Raw genomic sequence first — 16514 nt, forward strand, 5'->3', positions numbered from 1 at the left:
AAAGGGGCTGATGGTTTCAGATAACCCCCTCCCCCAAATGTGACAATAACCCGTCTCTTCCCCCCATCTCTCTTTTAAGTGGCCAAAAAAAGTGAAAAGTTTAAGTGAAAGACCCATGGCAAGGCCCCATCCCTCTTCCATAATCCCTCCCAGTCCCCTAGCCCCAGACCACCACCATCACCACCCCTTGAAGCAGTCAAAGAGAAAAAAATAAAAGTAGTACAAAGTGAAAATATGGCATAGGCCCCATCCTGCCCCCCCTTTCTTTTTTCACAAAAGCTATTCCCAGACCTCCCACCCTGCCAACCTCTCGGCCCTTACCTAAGGAGCCCTGGTAGTCTAGTGGGGGCCCAGAGTGCCCACCCTAGGGCTCTGGACCAAGCACGGCCATTTCTAAAATGGTACCGGCCAGCTGATATAATGCCTCTGTTCCTATCATATGGTGTGGGGGCCAGGATCCAGGGGGGTTTTATGGAAAACAAATTGACACATTTGGGAGGATGAAGAGGCAAGGCCTGCGGCACACCCTCACTTTTGGCTATTTTTATATTTCTTTTTTTCTTTGGTCACCTCAAGGGATGGCAGGGATGTGGAACAGGAAGTCTTGAAAGACCTTCAGGGATTTGGCACACTTTGAAGAAAGGTTATTTGGGCCCGTCAGTCCCTGTAAATCATGGGCAAAATCTGGCAGTGCTGGAGGCATTTCCAGGACAAAAGTTGGCCAGGAAAGTGTGATAAAAAATACCTGTCTAATTTATCCAGATAACTTTATCCAACCATATTCAGGAAAAAACTTATTATGTTATGTCCTGCTGGATGTTTGATTAAACTTATCTGGGAAACTTTACCCAGGTAAATTTTCCACTCCCTGGCTTACTCAATGTGGACCTCTGTATTATAGAAATGGTGGGGAGTGGGCTGGGTTTACCTGTCTGTGAAGAGCTATCGCACAGCCGTGCGTTAGGTTGAATTGCGTTAGGCTGTGCAATAGCTGCCGTGACTGTGTGGTAAGGTTTCATCGCCTTTTGCGATGTCTCCCGTAAGGCCTATTTTAGGTGAATTGAAGGGAGGGGAGAGAGAGAGAGAGAGAGAGAGAGCGCCTGGCCATAATGTCATCCCCTGGATAGGAATTTGTATCCCTATGGTAGGCACACCCAGTCATTTGAGGTGAGGTTTAGGTATTAGTGTAGGGGGTTAGGAGCCACTTTGACATTCAACATGAAACATACGAACAGAACAGTGGTCTCTTGTGAAGATTTGATGACCTTCGGAGTGAGGAAACTCACTCCAAGATGAGATTTGGGCAATGTTCTCTCAACCTAGCTTGATGTTACCCAGGTAGCTAGGTTGAGAGAACATTGCCCAAATCTCATCTTGGAGTGAGTTTCCTCACTCCGAAGGTCATCAAATCTTCACAAGAGACCACTGTTCTGTTCGTATGTTTCACAGGTAGCTAGGTTGAGAGAACATTGCCCAAATCTCATCTTGGAGTGAGTTTCCTCACTCCGAAGGTCATCAAATCTTCACAAGAGACCACTGTTCTGTTCGTATGTTTCACAGGTAGCTAGGTTGAGAGAACATTGCCCAAATCTCATCTTGGAGTGAGTTTCCTCACTCCGAAGGTCATCAAATCTTCACAAGAGACCACTGTTCTGTTCGTATGTTTCATGTTGAATGTCAAAGTGGCTCCTAACCCCCTACACTAATACCTAAACCTCACCTTGAGTGACTGGGTGGGCCTACCATAGGGATACAAATACCTATCCAGGGGGATGACATTATGGCCAGTCTCAGTCTCAGAGTCTCTCCCTCTCTGCTTCACAACTAATAAAATGGTCCACCCAGTGGTCATATGCAGGAAATACAAGAGGTCTGGCCCCTATCGCAAATTCTGATAATGTTATCACAATGTGCACTAACTTAGCTCTTCGCATAGGTAATTAGTGCAAATTGCAATAAACTGAATTTTTGCATAAACCACACCCCTTTTGCAATTGCATGCAATACTTACCGCATTTTGATAAATCCAGGCCTTAGTTTGAAGTTCAAACACACTTGAGCAAATGTATTTGAAATACATTCCATTTGTGGAAATGTTAAAGGAGACCTGCACTGTAACCATTTGCCAATGACCATAGCAGAATAAGATACTCCTTGCAAAACTACCAGGGAGTGAGTACTTACAGCTAAAAATACAAGACAGGAAACTTTCATTTTGCCGATACAATGTTCACTCTAAGTAGACACAAGTCCTCAACCATAATACTATACTATAGGTATGTATTATATATGTAAAAGAATACATAAGGGATCATTTTTAAATTGATGTAAAGTCTGCAGGTACTTCTAATTTTCAAAGCAAAAGCATGCATGTACGTTTGCTTTGAAAATTAGCCCCACACATTTATGCCTGCTAATGATGGTGGGTGGATTTTCAGGGCGACTTATGCACATATCTGTTAAAATTGAAAAGTATGTGTGGTAAATGCTAAAATGCTAAGTTCACCCAAATCCTGTGTCCAGCAATGCCTCTTTTATATGTGGGTAAAAATACACAGCAGCAGGGTGAGCGAGCATATCATATAAGCAATTTTACAGGATGCAATTTGTTATCCTGATTTGATCTGATTGACTGCCATTCGGTTTGTACACCATCATATACCCTCATAAATATGTAAATTACCTTCCCTGTGCCCAAAGACCCCCAGGATGAGAGAATACCAGATCTGTCATATATATATATATATATATATATATATATATAGGGAGAAATTGTTAAAACTGTGTGGGCAGGTGCCAAGTTTGAGGGTAGTTTTCCTTGTGGATGTTGCACCAGTTCTCAAGGGAAAGTATGCGCTTAGTTTCCTTGTCAAAATTGCCTAGAGAAAACGTACTCGCAGAGATTTGTACTTGCTTTTTCAGCCAATGCTTTTCCCTAAAAAACTGAACTATGAGTGTTATTGCCTCCCCCAGCCTAATCCTACCCTGGCACCACAAGCATACTTTTGCCTGCATACAGGTTGGGCAATTTTCAATTCTCCCTTTTACCTGGGTAAATGGATTTTGAAAATTGTGTCATCCCCCCTCGCCCCACCTATGATACCTCTAACTACCAATCTGTATAATTCATAGTATTTCTGAGGTGGGAGAGAGAGTAGAAGAGAGACCATTATTATTTTCCTGCCATTTCACAACACTCTGTGCACATTTCAAAAGTCCATAAATGGAGGTATTTTCTTTCTAAACAGGCTCCTAGTGCTCCCATATCCCTTAGGTTGTACTCTCAAGAAGACACATTCAATATTGTGCAAGGCCTTTAGACTGATTTCACTGTTAAATAAATAAACCTCAATCATAAACCTGAGAAGGATAGCAGCTTGTTTATCTGTAATGCAATAAAGTCCTCTCAAGACTAATCTTTAAGATTTATGTTCCCAGTGAATATGACCAGACACATTAGCTTCCTCTTGGAGTGTTTCAGCATTATAACTTTCCAAGAAGAGTAGAAAGAAAGCATAGGTAAATGTAAATGTCAGGATCACTATTCCAAGCTATGTTCATCTCTAGACCAATCAGGCCAATAGGGACACTAATTTTCTCCTTTCCCTTATATATACACATACTATCTACCACATATGTTCATTCTGACACATCACATACTCCTTTCATGCTCCCTCTCTTATTCTCACACGCATATACACACACATATATGCATATCAGTGAGATAGGGGACTGAGAAAGGGAGCCTGTGTGTAAGAGAGTGAGAGGAAGCCTGACATAGGCTCCCTCTCTCTTTCTCTCAAATGCACACAAACTCACAGGCGCTCTCTCTCTTTCACACACACACACACACACACACACACACACACACTCATTCATATAGGTTCCCTCTCTCACACACACTCACAGACTCCTTCTTTCTCAGATACTTGTTCACACTGGCTCCCTCTCTCTCACACACACACATTCTCTCTCTCTCAAATACAAACACATGCTTACACACATTCCCTCACATACAAGCTTACAAACATACACACAGACTCTCTCACACACACACATGCTCACACACAGTCTCTCTCACATGCACAGGTTCTCTTGTGCGCTCACACACACATAGACTTGCTCATACACACAGTTTGCCTCTCTTCTCACTCACAGTAAACTTACTCCCTCTCTCACAAACACAGACATCCCTCTCTCACACATAACATGCCCTCATTCAGACCTGCTGGTACTCTTCCTCTCTCTTCTTCTGCTGCCAGCAGTTCCAGGATCTCTTACAGTCAGTTTCCATTGGCAGGATGAGATTTGTCAATGGCCTGGAGCATTTCCCTCTCTTTTCTTCTGCTGAGCCACCAGTGCCCATAAGGCCTCTTGCAATCTTCACCCACCAGTGGGATGGGAGCCATCAGTGGCCCCAAGGTCTCCTGTGATCTTTGGCTATCAGTGGAAAGGGATTGGAGAAATTACTTAACTGATCATTTCGATTTCCTTAGTGTAGACAGATGATCTCAGGACCAATGGGTATAGTGTACTCCTGATATCAGATGGGAGACGGAATCAGATTTCAAAGCTGATGTCAGCCTACATATACCGTGAGCATGCTCAGCTCTTCAGTATTCTCTTCAAAAAGCCAGTATGGATATATATGTTGCTTAATACTTGATTACCCTTGATTGACCTTGAACTGGTTCAACTGGTTATATATATGTAAAATTTGAAACTGGAGACCGCCAGTGCACTGAAACAATAAACACTGACACCTGGGCAACTGCAGGTGTCTTGGATTAGAGGTAGGCTGTGGCTTACCCTTACTTGCTCAGTCTCGAGATTTGATATCCAAGGTTCTCTATTTCTGGAGCAGCCATGGGCGGGATGCTGAGTCCATCTGTCTACATTAAGGAAAACAAAATTATCAGGTAAGTAATTTCTCCATTTCCTAGCATGTAGCCAGATAGACTCAGAACCAATGGGATGTACAAAAGCTACTCCCCTACAGGGTGGGAGGCTGCCCGTGGCCCACTTAGTGTTGCCCTTGTGTAAGCTGTGTCCTCCCTGGCCTGAATATCCAGGCAGTAGAACCTGGAGAAGGTGTGTAAGGAGGGCCATGTTGCCGCCCAACAGATCTCAGCTGGCGAAAGCGGCTTGGTTTCAGCCTAGGAGACTGCCTGGGCCCTTGTAGAGTGCGCCTTGACCTGTAGAGGTAATGGTTTTCCTGCCTCTATGTATGCTGCATTAATTACTTTGTTGATCCAGCGGGCTATGGTCACCCGCAATGCTGCTTCCCCTTGTTCCTTCCCGCTGTGAAGAATGAACAGGCAATCAGTTTTGGGCACAGGTCCCGATCTTTTCAGGTCTCTGACTAGGAGTCTGCTGACATTTAGATGGCGAAGGAGGCGGAGTCTTCAGAGTCCTTATGTTCATCTGAAGATGGTCTCGAGATGGTTTGGTTCACGTGAAACTGGGAAACCACTTTTGGTGAGATGAAGGAGACCGTGCGCAGTTATATGGTTCTAGACGTGAGCCTAGGGATGGTTCCTGACAGGAGAGTGCCTGAGTTCAGAAATGGAACAAGCTGAAGCACCATGGATGCTGCCTTCAATGTTAAGAGGCGTGGTGGCAGACCACAAGTTGATCTGCAGGAAGTCCCATCTAGCTAGAGATTCCATAGAGGTGCCGGCCACTTTAGGGGTTATTGGAGTTGTTTAACCCCTTTCCAGGAGTGGGACACATCTAGATGGGTTGCTAGTCTGATGCAGTCTACTTCAGCAATGAAGCCGGTCAGTGTGGCAAGTTGGAACTTGAGGGAGTTGAGTACCAACCCCTTCTACATACCGTCCTGCAGGAACTCCAGGATCATGGATTATTGGCTGTCTGTGAGAGAATCCCGCGGTTCTTACACCAGACTTCGGATACTCTCCAGATCCGTATGTAAGGCAGGGATGTGGAGACCTTGTGCGCTGGAAGCAGAGTGTCCATCACGGCCTTGTGCAACTGAAATTCTTCAGGCTGGGCCTCTAAAGGTTCAGGTTGTAAGAGAGAATCAAGACGGACCAACATGGAGGATCAGGTCCTGCCGGATGAGATCCCTGTGTGGAGGTAGGCACAGAGGTTTCCTCACAAGGAGTCTTTGCATGTCTGCGTACCATGTTCACCTTGGTCAATCAGGGACGACTAGTAAACTAATCCCCTGTGGTGCTCTATCTTGCGGATGACTCTGCCCAGTGGTGGCCATGGGAAAGCTTGCATTAGATCTTCCTGTGACCAGGTTTGGATGACAGCGTCGAGTCTCCAGGGTTGTGGTTCTCGTCTGTGACTGAAGAACCTGGGAACTCGGGCATTGAGCCGGGTTGCCAGTAGATTCAAAGCTGGGAGGTCCCAGCTATTTATTATCAGTTGGAGGGCTGTGGTCGACAGCGTCCATTCCACCGGGTCTAGGTTCTCTCTGCTGGAGTAGTCTGCTGAGACATTATCTTTTCCTGCGAATTGGGAGGCCGAGATCCCTCGTAAGTTTATCTCCGGCCCTGTCAAGAGAGGGTGTATCTCCATAGACACATATCAGCTCTTGGTTCCTCCCTGGTGGTTGATGTAAACCACTGTTGTTGCGCTGTCCAACATTATTCTGATTTAGGTGCCCCGGAGTCTGTGGCTGAATTGCAGGCACCCTAGCCAGACTGCTCGAGCTTCCAGGCAGATTATGTTCCATTCCGCCTCTTTCTTGTTCCCTTGTCCCTGGACCGTCGGCTCCTGACAGTGGGTTCCCCACCCTCGCAGGCTCGCATGATCCGGTTCAGTGGGGATAGACTTACTCCTCTGCTAGGTGGACTTCCTGTAGTCACCATTGGGATTGAGTCTGAACCTCTGCTCGTAATTGGAGGTGCATTGGGTAGTCCTGGGACAGTGGATTCCATCGTGACAGTAGGGAGCGCTGGAGCAGTCGTGTATGGGCAATTGCTCATGGAATGACCTCCGGGATTGATGCCATGAGGCCGCAGGCTTGAAGGTAGTCCCATACCTTGAGGCATGCATTGGTCATCAATTGTCATGATTGTTACTTCAGTTTTCTTCTCCTCGGGGGAAGGAAAACTGTCCTGTTTGGTGTTCATGACCCATCCAAGCTCCTGCAGTAGGCTCTTGACTCTGCTGGTCACCTGTCTGCTCTCCTACGAAGATTTTACCCTGATCAGCCCTCCGTCCAGGAGAGAATGTAGCAGGATCCCCTCCTTCTTCAGTGCTGCCGCCACGACCACCATGATTTGGTGAAGGTCCTGGGGGCGGTTGCTAGGCCCAAGGGAAGCTTCCTGGGACTGGTAATGGTGACTCAGTATCACAAAATGCGGGAAATATTGGTGATCCTGAAGAACTGGGATGTGAAGATAGGCTTCGGAAAAGTCCAGGGAGGTTAGGAACTCTCCGGGTTGTACTGCCATTATACTAGAGCGCAGGGTTTCCTTGCGGAAATGTGGCATCCGTAGATGATGGTTGATGTTCTTGAGATCCAAGATGGGTCGGAATGACCCTTCCCTTCTTGGCAATGATAAACTAGATGGAATAGCGCCCAGTAGTGTGCTGGGGCGTGGGCACCGGAGTTATTGCTTTCAGACTGAGTAGTCTTGTCAGTGTGGCTTCTACTGCCAGTCTCTTGAGTGGGAGTGGCAGGGTGATCTTATAACTTTGTCTTGATGGATGCAGTGGAATTCTAGAGAGTACCCCTCTCGAATGATATTTAGGACCCATTTGTCAGACGTTATATCGACCCATCTTTGGTAGAAGAGGGAAAGTCAAACACTATGGCTTCTTCCTTTGGATGGGCCAGTCTCTTCTCATGTGGGGTTAGGCTGGAGCCTGTTCCCCGGTCCTGCTCCCCTCTTGGTGTGTCTACTCCGGGAGGACTGGTTCCTTCCGGAGGGGCGAGGTACCTGGGACTGCGTTCCTGTAGGGTCTAAAGCACTGCAAACGTCTGCCCTAGGTCCCTCTGGGAGAGGAACGCTGGGGTCTTTTACCTCTATCTTCTGGTAGTCGGGGCACTGGAGATTCGCCCCATTTGTTGGCTAACTTCTCCAAAATGCTCCCGCACAAGAGAGATCCTTTAAGGGGAATCTTGTGAAATTTGCTTTAGATGTCATGTCCGCATACCAATTTCGTAGCCATAGTTGTCTTCTGGCTGCTACTACCAAGGCAACACCTCTGGCTGGGGTGCACACTAGGTTTGAGCTTGGATCAGTGAGGAAGGATGCCGCAGATTCCATTGTATTTCCGACCGAATTTGCGTCTCTCGAGAGGAGTAATCCGGCACATGCTACCAGTGCGCAGCAGCAAGCAATTTGCAGTGTCATTACTATTGCGTCGATGGACTCCAATCGTCTGTCCTTCAGGGCCGCTCCTCCCTCAATGGGAATTGTTGCTCGCTTTGAAGACTGCACAGGCCATAGCGTCCACTTTCGGGAACACAGGCGCTCCTTGGCTGCAGGTTCCAGGGTATAGGGCTTCCAAGGGTCGCACCCCCCCCCCCTTTGAAGTTGGCCTCCGGGGCATTCCATTCCAGGCCAATCAGTTCCTGGATGGCTTCCAACATAGGACAGTAGCATGAGGCCTTACGAGAGGGCACCAAGATAGAGTTCCTCTTTGGTTCCGCCATAGGGTCAGAGTTCGGAATGCCCCAATTCTTCGGAGTCTGATAAACTAGGGCTGGTAATTCATCCTAGTGGAAGAAGTGAAGCATGGTTCGGTATGGTCCCATCCCTGGAGGAATTTCTCCTTCTTCCAGGGAGTCACTCTCTTCACTGAGGTGTCTGGGCCCCTAATAGAGAAATTCTTGGTTAGGTGAGGCCTGTCTTGAGGCATCAGAGTTGTGCCGGGAGGATCTTGTGCTCCCAGCCTGGATTGAGCCCTGTGTGCAGCAGAGGCTGTTTGCAGCCCTTTGAAGAATTCCACCCAAGAGGAGGTCCCTGGGCCTATGTTGATCCCAGTGGAGGGGGTGGAGTTATGCCCCCGAGGTGTCCTTCTGTGGGGAGGCTGTGCTGAGATACATAGGTCTAGGGATCAATCCTCAGTAGTTTCGGACCCCTCCGATAGTGTGGGTCCATTCCCCCTGGATTCTTCACACCGCGGGCATAGGCAGGACTTCAATTCAGTCTGCGCGGCTCTAATGTGGCAGGCAGTGCAAAGAGAGTGCCTTCTTAGACGCCGGTGCCATTGAATCTATGTCTAGGTGCACAAGTTTCTCTGCGTGCGAGAATTTGTGCGCAGCTGTAGTTATGTGCTCGCATTTGTGCGCGGCCGGAGATATGCGCTCGGTATTTGTGCATGGCCGTCGATATGCGCATGGCATTTATGCGCGGTTGTAGTTATGCGCACAAAGAGTGTTTGTGCACAGCCATAGTTATGCGCCTGGAGGTAGTGTGCTCCGGTAGTGTGCGCAGCCAACTTGTGCATGAGGCTCGGAAGTACACTCGGCTCAGACTTGTGCACGCGCAGCTATGCGCACGTCTCTATGGGGTGCGCGCAAGTTATGTGCATAGGCCACCGGAAGATCCTGTGCGTGCCGCCGAGGGGGAGGGGATATGGCACAGACGACCACTGCGTGCAAGATGGCGTGCAAGGGTCTCCGCGTGTGTGGACCGGATCGGGGCCTAGCCTAACCAAGGCTGCTCGACCCGATCAGAATTCCCTCTTTAACTTGCTGGAAGCAGAGTTGGTACAGCGATCTGAGTTCTGAAGACCAGAGACCTTAAAGTAAAGTTTCCTTCTTACCTGGTCTCGTCGCTTCCCGCTTGTATCGGACAGTCTCCAGCTGCTGGGGGAGAGGGTTTTACCTTCACTGCCGCACTCAGATGCGCACCCGCTGCCTTTCAGCCACTCTGGGGGCTAAGTCCACACCTCTGAGGGATATTGGAAATCACCTCAGGCATTCTTGACTGGGGGAGGGGCCCTTAGGTTTCACCACAGGAGAGCAGGGCTCGATCTTCTTAAAGGTACATTTCTTTCTTTTTGCTGTAGATTTCTTTTCTTTTTGCTGTAATTGTTAACACTATTCTAGTGTGGAATAGTTTCCGCATTTGCTATGGGAGACAGAGAAATACTGAAGAGCTAAGCATGCTCAGGGGTAGATGTAGGCTGACGTCAGCTTTGAAATCTGACTCAGTCTCCCATCTGCTATCAGGAGTACACTATACTACCCATTGGTCCTGAGTCCATCTGGCTACACACTAAGAAACTGCCAGTGGTCCCAGAGCCTCTTGCAATTTTCAATCACCAGCAGGATGAGGTCCAGTGGTGGCCCTTGGACCTCTTGTAACCTCTGGCCACTGATAGAATGGGGCCCACCAGTGAGTCGGGGATTCTTGCGATCTTTGGCTGCTTGCAGGATCGGGTCCACTGGTGGCCCTGGCATCTCTTTTGGTCTTTAGTCACTGGAAAATGGGATCTTTCATTGGCCATGAGGTCTCTTGTGATCTTCAAGAGCTGCTGCTTCATCCCATTTGAGCTGCTGTCATTTGCAAGTGTATAGCTTGCACAGCAAGTTGCATTCGCTCTGAAAAAACATGATATCCTAAGCACAAACTTAAAAGAGGTTATAAACATGCTTGGGACAGATATAGAGAGAAGTGGTGGAAACAGGACTGAGAGAAAGTGTAAGAGAAATCAGGGGAAAAAGAAGAGAGTTGGTGTTAGTTTAAGTATGGGAATTTATATGAGAATCAAATCGAAGTGGCCTCGGAGGGAACTTCCCTACCCCCCCCCCCCCCCCACCTTCCCTTCCTTTCCCCTACCTCCCCCCCACCCTTTTCCCCTACCTTTTCGTTTTCTTTGTTGCAAAACTTACTTCAGCTCTGGGGCGGAAGTTGTGCGCACCGGCCAAGTGGCCATGTGGAGGCCTCTGGCCATGCCCACGCTCCGCCTCCGGACCTCTCCTCCCCTGGATCGCTCCTTTTATAAAGCCCCGGGACTTACATGCGTCCCGGAACTTTACACGCGTCACTGGGCCTTTTTAAAATAGGCCCGGCATGCGTAACCTTTTGAAAATAGGCCCGGCGCGCGTAACCTTTTGAAATTCCAGCCCTTAAGGTGGCCAAACTAGTAGATAAGGTGATGAAATGATACTTAAGATCATCAGATATGATCACCCCATATCCAATTCTTGTTTCATGCTTAGACAAATTTCTTTTTGGGCTTTTGCAGCCCAAATGCATGATTGCAATTTTTAGCATTAAATGTTAGCAATCGGACTCTAGACTAGTTCACAAGTTTCCCTAAAACTTTTCTCATGGTTTCCACACCTTTTTCGGGGTCTATCCTGTTGCAGATTTATTGACAAAAAGACAAACCTTTCCTGGTAGTCCTTCCACAATATCACTTATGAAAATGTTGAAAAGAACCAGTCCAAGACATATCACAATGACAAACCATTTCTAATGACCCTCTCCTCAGTGAACTCCATTTACACTACCAGTCTTGCCTCCCTCACAACTCCATTTACCACTATTAGTCTTGCCTCCCTCACAACAGTTTCTAACCCATACCAAGGTGTTCAATTTGGGAATAATTTTCAAAAGGATTTACATGCTTAAAACTGAGTTTTACATGTGTAAATGCACTTTATGCATGTAAGTGGCTTTTGAAAGTTACTACAATATGTCATTGTATTGTCAGTAGGTTTTAATGCATAAGTGCACTTTAAACGCATACATGGGCTTTTGAAAATTGCTACAATAGTATGCTACATTTACACACATAACTCTTTGGAAAATTATCTCCGTTATTTATGTTGCCTATGCAGAACCATATCAGAGGCCTAGCGTTTTCCCCTGATCTAAATGTCTGGTCACCCAAAGAAATTGATCAGATTTGTCTGATAATACCTATCCCTAGTAAAACAATGCTGCCTCGGATCTTGTATTCCATTGGATTCCAGAAGTTGCATTATCCTCTGTTTTAGCAGCAATTCCATTATATTATTTGCTACAGAGGTCAATAAAGGAGGCTGTAGTTCCAGCCTCATTACTTCCACTTTTGAGAAGAACCACATCCATCTGTCTCATGTTCTCCAGAACTACTCTCAACTCAATAGAAGCATAGGAAAGATCAGCCAGCGGAGCTGGCAGAATTTATTTAAGTTCCCTTAATAGCCTTGGATGTATTCCCTCAAGCCCCATTGCTTCATCTACTTTTGATTACCTAGCATCTCACAAAGTTTTGTGAAAATCATTTTGGGTTCACCTCACTTCCAATCCTATTTGTGTCCATTTTCTGTGGTCCTCCTCCTGGCCCTTCCTCAGTGAATACTAAATCAAATATTTGTTAAGCAATTCTGCTTTTGTCTCTACATATCCTTCCCTTCACTTCTGAGTTTCACAATGCCATTTTTGCATTTCTTCCTATCACTAATATATCTATACATACATATATATAAAAAAAAGTTGCAGTTTCAATTCTTGAGACTCCTGCACAGACAACACTAGAGACTCTTTGGATTGCAATCAAGGTTTATAACAGTGTCTGGTGTCCAAATTTGATAATGTTCATTTAGCAGTTGTACAAGTCAAACTCAAGTAATTGCCCATGATCATGTTCTTAAAAACAATTCTGATCATATTTCCTCTTTAGAAAAACAGTCTGATTCTTTAGGTAAATGTAATCTGTCTTTGATTAAAGGTCAGGAATCTATCCAACGTAGATTAGAAGTGTTGGAGAATAATTTGAGTAAATTACATTTGCGAATTCTTAATTTTCTTAAATCCTTGAGTATTTCTCCAATTGAATTATGGAAATTTTACATAGAGGCTCTTAAAGACCCTCCTGATTCAGTTCCTCCTATTACCAAAGCATTTTATTTACCCTTTAGACAGAGTGGGAATGCTAATAGTCACGTTTCACCACGTTAATGCATTTGAAAATTTGACAACATTTTTGCAAGAATCTCAGATAAAATACAGGGTACTGCTACTTTGCTTGTTGTATTTGCTTTGGAACATGATCCATATAGACTATGAAAATGTTTTTTCGTTCTGCTAACAAATTCTTCTTAGGTCAACAACTTGCTTTATTTCCTGATGTTGCTAAGGCAACCCAACTTAGAAGGAAGCTTTTCTTGGCTAAAAAGCAGAGTGCTTGATATGGGTGCATCATTTTTTTTGCAATTTCCCAGTAAGTGTATTATAAAAACAAGTACTAACAAATCTATTTTCTTTGATCCTGATCAGCTGGAAAGTTTTCTTCAAAATCGAGAATGGCCCCTCCCTGTTTGTACCTAATGTTGCAATCCAATTTGTTTTATATTGTGAGATTAATTTAATATTGTGCCTTCTTTTTGTTTTTTTTATTTCCTACTAGCGGTACCCGGCCACGCGTTGCAGTGGCAGAGTCAGGTTCTTTTCCCTCCCTCCCCCTTCCCCCTTGCTCATTTACCTCAGTCACTCATCCTCCTCCCCCTTGGTCACTCACTCCCCCTTCCCTCCCCTGTCCCCACTCCAACTCTCTCCCCTCACACTCACCTTTCCCCTCATTATCCCTCCCCTGACACTCATCTCCCCCCTCATTCTCCCTCCCCTCACTGTCACCTCCTCCCGCCTACTGCCTACCCTTCAGATCAGAAAACCTTTGTCTATTTGTTTCAAACCCCCCACCCCCAAAAAAACAAACCCCAATCCCAACCCTTTAAATCAAATAACCCCCCACCCTCCTGCCCCCTCTCAAGACCTGGGAAATTAAAATTGTTGGTGCTACATGTGGTCTGTCCCTGGGCGTCTGTTCGTGTTATGTAGCCAAATAGGGGAGTACCTAACCAAATTTGCACTTCCAAATTTGTTTTATGGTCTGGGGAGGGCTATTTTGGTGCGTTCCCGAGATCGTGCAAGTTTAGTGTATGTATTTGTGTGTGAACCTCCCCCTTCCCCCAAAAAACAACCCTATGAGAAAAGTTCTCTTAAACTAACCACCCCACACTCTCCTGCACCCCCTCCCCCAGCCATGCGAAAAACAGTAGCCCACCCCCCTGCCCCCCCCGGGGTTGCTGAATGAATGAAACCTGCCCCCCCTCGTGACCCCTCCCCAAGATGTTCGCAATAAATTCATCACCACCCCCCACCCTCCAGACCCCCCCGAGACCTGATAAAAATGCCAGTCGGTGGAGTGGGCGTTCAGGAGCAGACCGGGAGTGATGTATTGGCGTTGGTCCGTCGGCTGCGAGCACTGAAACGGGTCTCGACGGCCCTTTGCCATTACTATGTCAGTGGGGTGAAGCAATGGCAGCGGTAGGTTCTCTGACATACGGCTCGATACTGTAAGGCCGCGGTAGAAACAGTGCGGCAGTGTCAGGCGCACCCTTCCTCCCCGCACGCACAGTTCTCTTGACCTAGCGCCTGATACTCTCTTCTAATTGCATGCAAATGCATGCCGCGGCTGTAAAGCGTTAGGGAAGGGTTATGCCCGCGCAACCTATTTTACTGTATAGGCGCTTAATACAGCGCCTATACAGTAACCTGGGTGCGCTGGTACCTGTCATTTCAAATGTCATTTGAAATGACAGGCACCAGGAAGTGTAAAACACAAAATTTTTAAATACCTGTCAGAGGGCCGCGTGGGTCCAGGCGGGCGGCGGGATCCGGGGGGCGGGTGGTCGCGTGTTAAATCTAGGCCGCGGGCGGGTGGGTGCCTGTTCCAGGCGGCGGCGGGCAGGGGGGGCGCGTTAGTTTCAGACGACCGGCGGCGGGAGCCGGGGGGGGGCGGGTGGTCGCGTGTTAAATCTAGGCCGGGTCGCACAGACGCGCATTCATCCAGGCGGAGGAGCCGGCGGCGAAAGCAGCCAGCTCCTCCACCTGAATGAATGCGCGCCTGTGCGACCCCCTGTGATTCGATGCTCAAGGCAGTCACATGCCGTGACGTCACGCCTTGAGCGTGACGTCACTGCATGTGACTGCCGGTGGGGGCTGCCTCCGGCAGTGAATGAATTCATTCATCCAGGCGGAGGAGCCGGCTGCTTTCGCCGCTGGCTCCTCCGCCTGGATGAATGCGCGTCTGTGCGACCCGGCCTAGATTTAACACGCGACCACCCGCCCCCCGGCTCCCGCCGCCGGTCGTCTGAAACTAACGCGCGTCCACCCGCCGCCGCCTGGACCCATGCAGCCCTCTGACAGGTATTTAAAAATTTTTATTTTTTTTTCTGACAGGTTTTATGTGTCCCACAGCATTACATTTTCTCGATCATCTCTGTATTGCTTTTTTTTTTTTATTGTGTTTTATTGTTTTTGAGTATCTTAAGTGGTGTCGATGGATTTGTTACTAGACTCACAGTCCTAACACCTACTAGGGGGAGGCGGTAAACTAACACGTTAAGGCCGCGGCAAAACAGCGGGTTACTAAGGAGATAATCTGAGCGCGCGTTACGGTATCGGAGGGGAATAGCTAATTCCTTCATTATACAGCATTATACAGCTAATTCGTTCATTTACATGCTGCGTGCGGAAAGGGTTATGCGTCTGTTTTAAGAAGCGCTAAGGACGCGTAAAACTGGAGACTGTATCGCTGGATCGCCTTACGTGCCCGAATTGTGCGCTCCGAGCACGTTACAGACGGGCAATCTTCGACCGAACGATACTGTATCGACCCGATAGTAAGGGCAAAGGTCTGCCGGCTGCCAGTCCTGAAAATGGTGCCGAGGGGCCCTCGCCCTTACCATGTCACATGGGCTACTGCCGCCATTGGTGTCCCCGAGTGGCATAGTAAGGGAAAGGGCCGTCAGCGCCATGTTTATTACTGGCAGCCGATGGCCGTAGTGCAGGAGATGTGTCCTGGACTGGTCCTGGTTCCCCGCTGGAGCCTCCCGGACTTCAGTCCTGTTTTGTGTGTGTTGTGAGGGCCTTGGAAAAAAATATATTATGACAATGTAGTTCTTAACCTTTTAATTTATAAATTGTCATATGAATATGAGAGATGTTACATATAAATATATTCCAAGCTGTGGTGTTCCTGATGGTATTAAATCCTGTCCCAACAATGCCCTTGTTTCGCCGTCCCGGCTTCTTCAGGGGAACTTTCAAAAGGAATGATCAACAGCGGGTAATTCACCCCAAACGATTTACTTTGAAACAATGTCTAATAGAAAACAGAAATAATCTTAAAATCAAGGATTCTTTCTAAATATTTCCTTCTCATTATAATAGATATATCTCTCTTTTTTTAGATGTATTCAATAAAGCTGTTACTAACCACATAATATATATTACTCCAAAACTACCAAATATATATATGTGTATATATGTACCTCTTTAGTATACTTATACTAACTACCCCTATCAAACATTATTTGTACTATCAAAAAAACAAAAAAATATATTTTTTTTAAATCTACAAAAAAAATAAATAAATAAATCGATATTTACCTGATCTCACTCCCACCTTAACATCAAGGGGTGAGCCAGAAAAATCACAGGGTTCAATATTGCCTCGTGGCTGAATCAATCAGTTTCTACTGTCAACACAAATTTCATATACCGAACCCATTAGTTTACCTAAGA

The sequence above is a fragment of the Rhinatrema bivittatum genome, chromosome 1 (genome assembly GCF_901001135.1).
Source record: "Rhinatrema bivittatum chromosome 1, aRhiBiv1.1, whole genome shotgun sequence".
Classification (NCBI taxonomy): Eukaryota; Metazoa; Chordata; class Amphibia; order Gymnophiona; family Rhinatrematidae; genus Rhinatrema; species Rhinatrema bivittatum.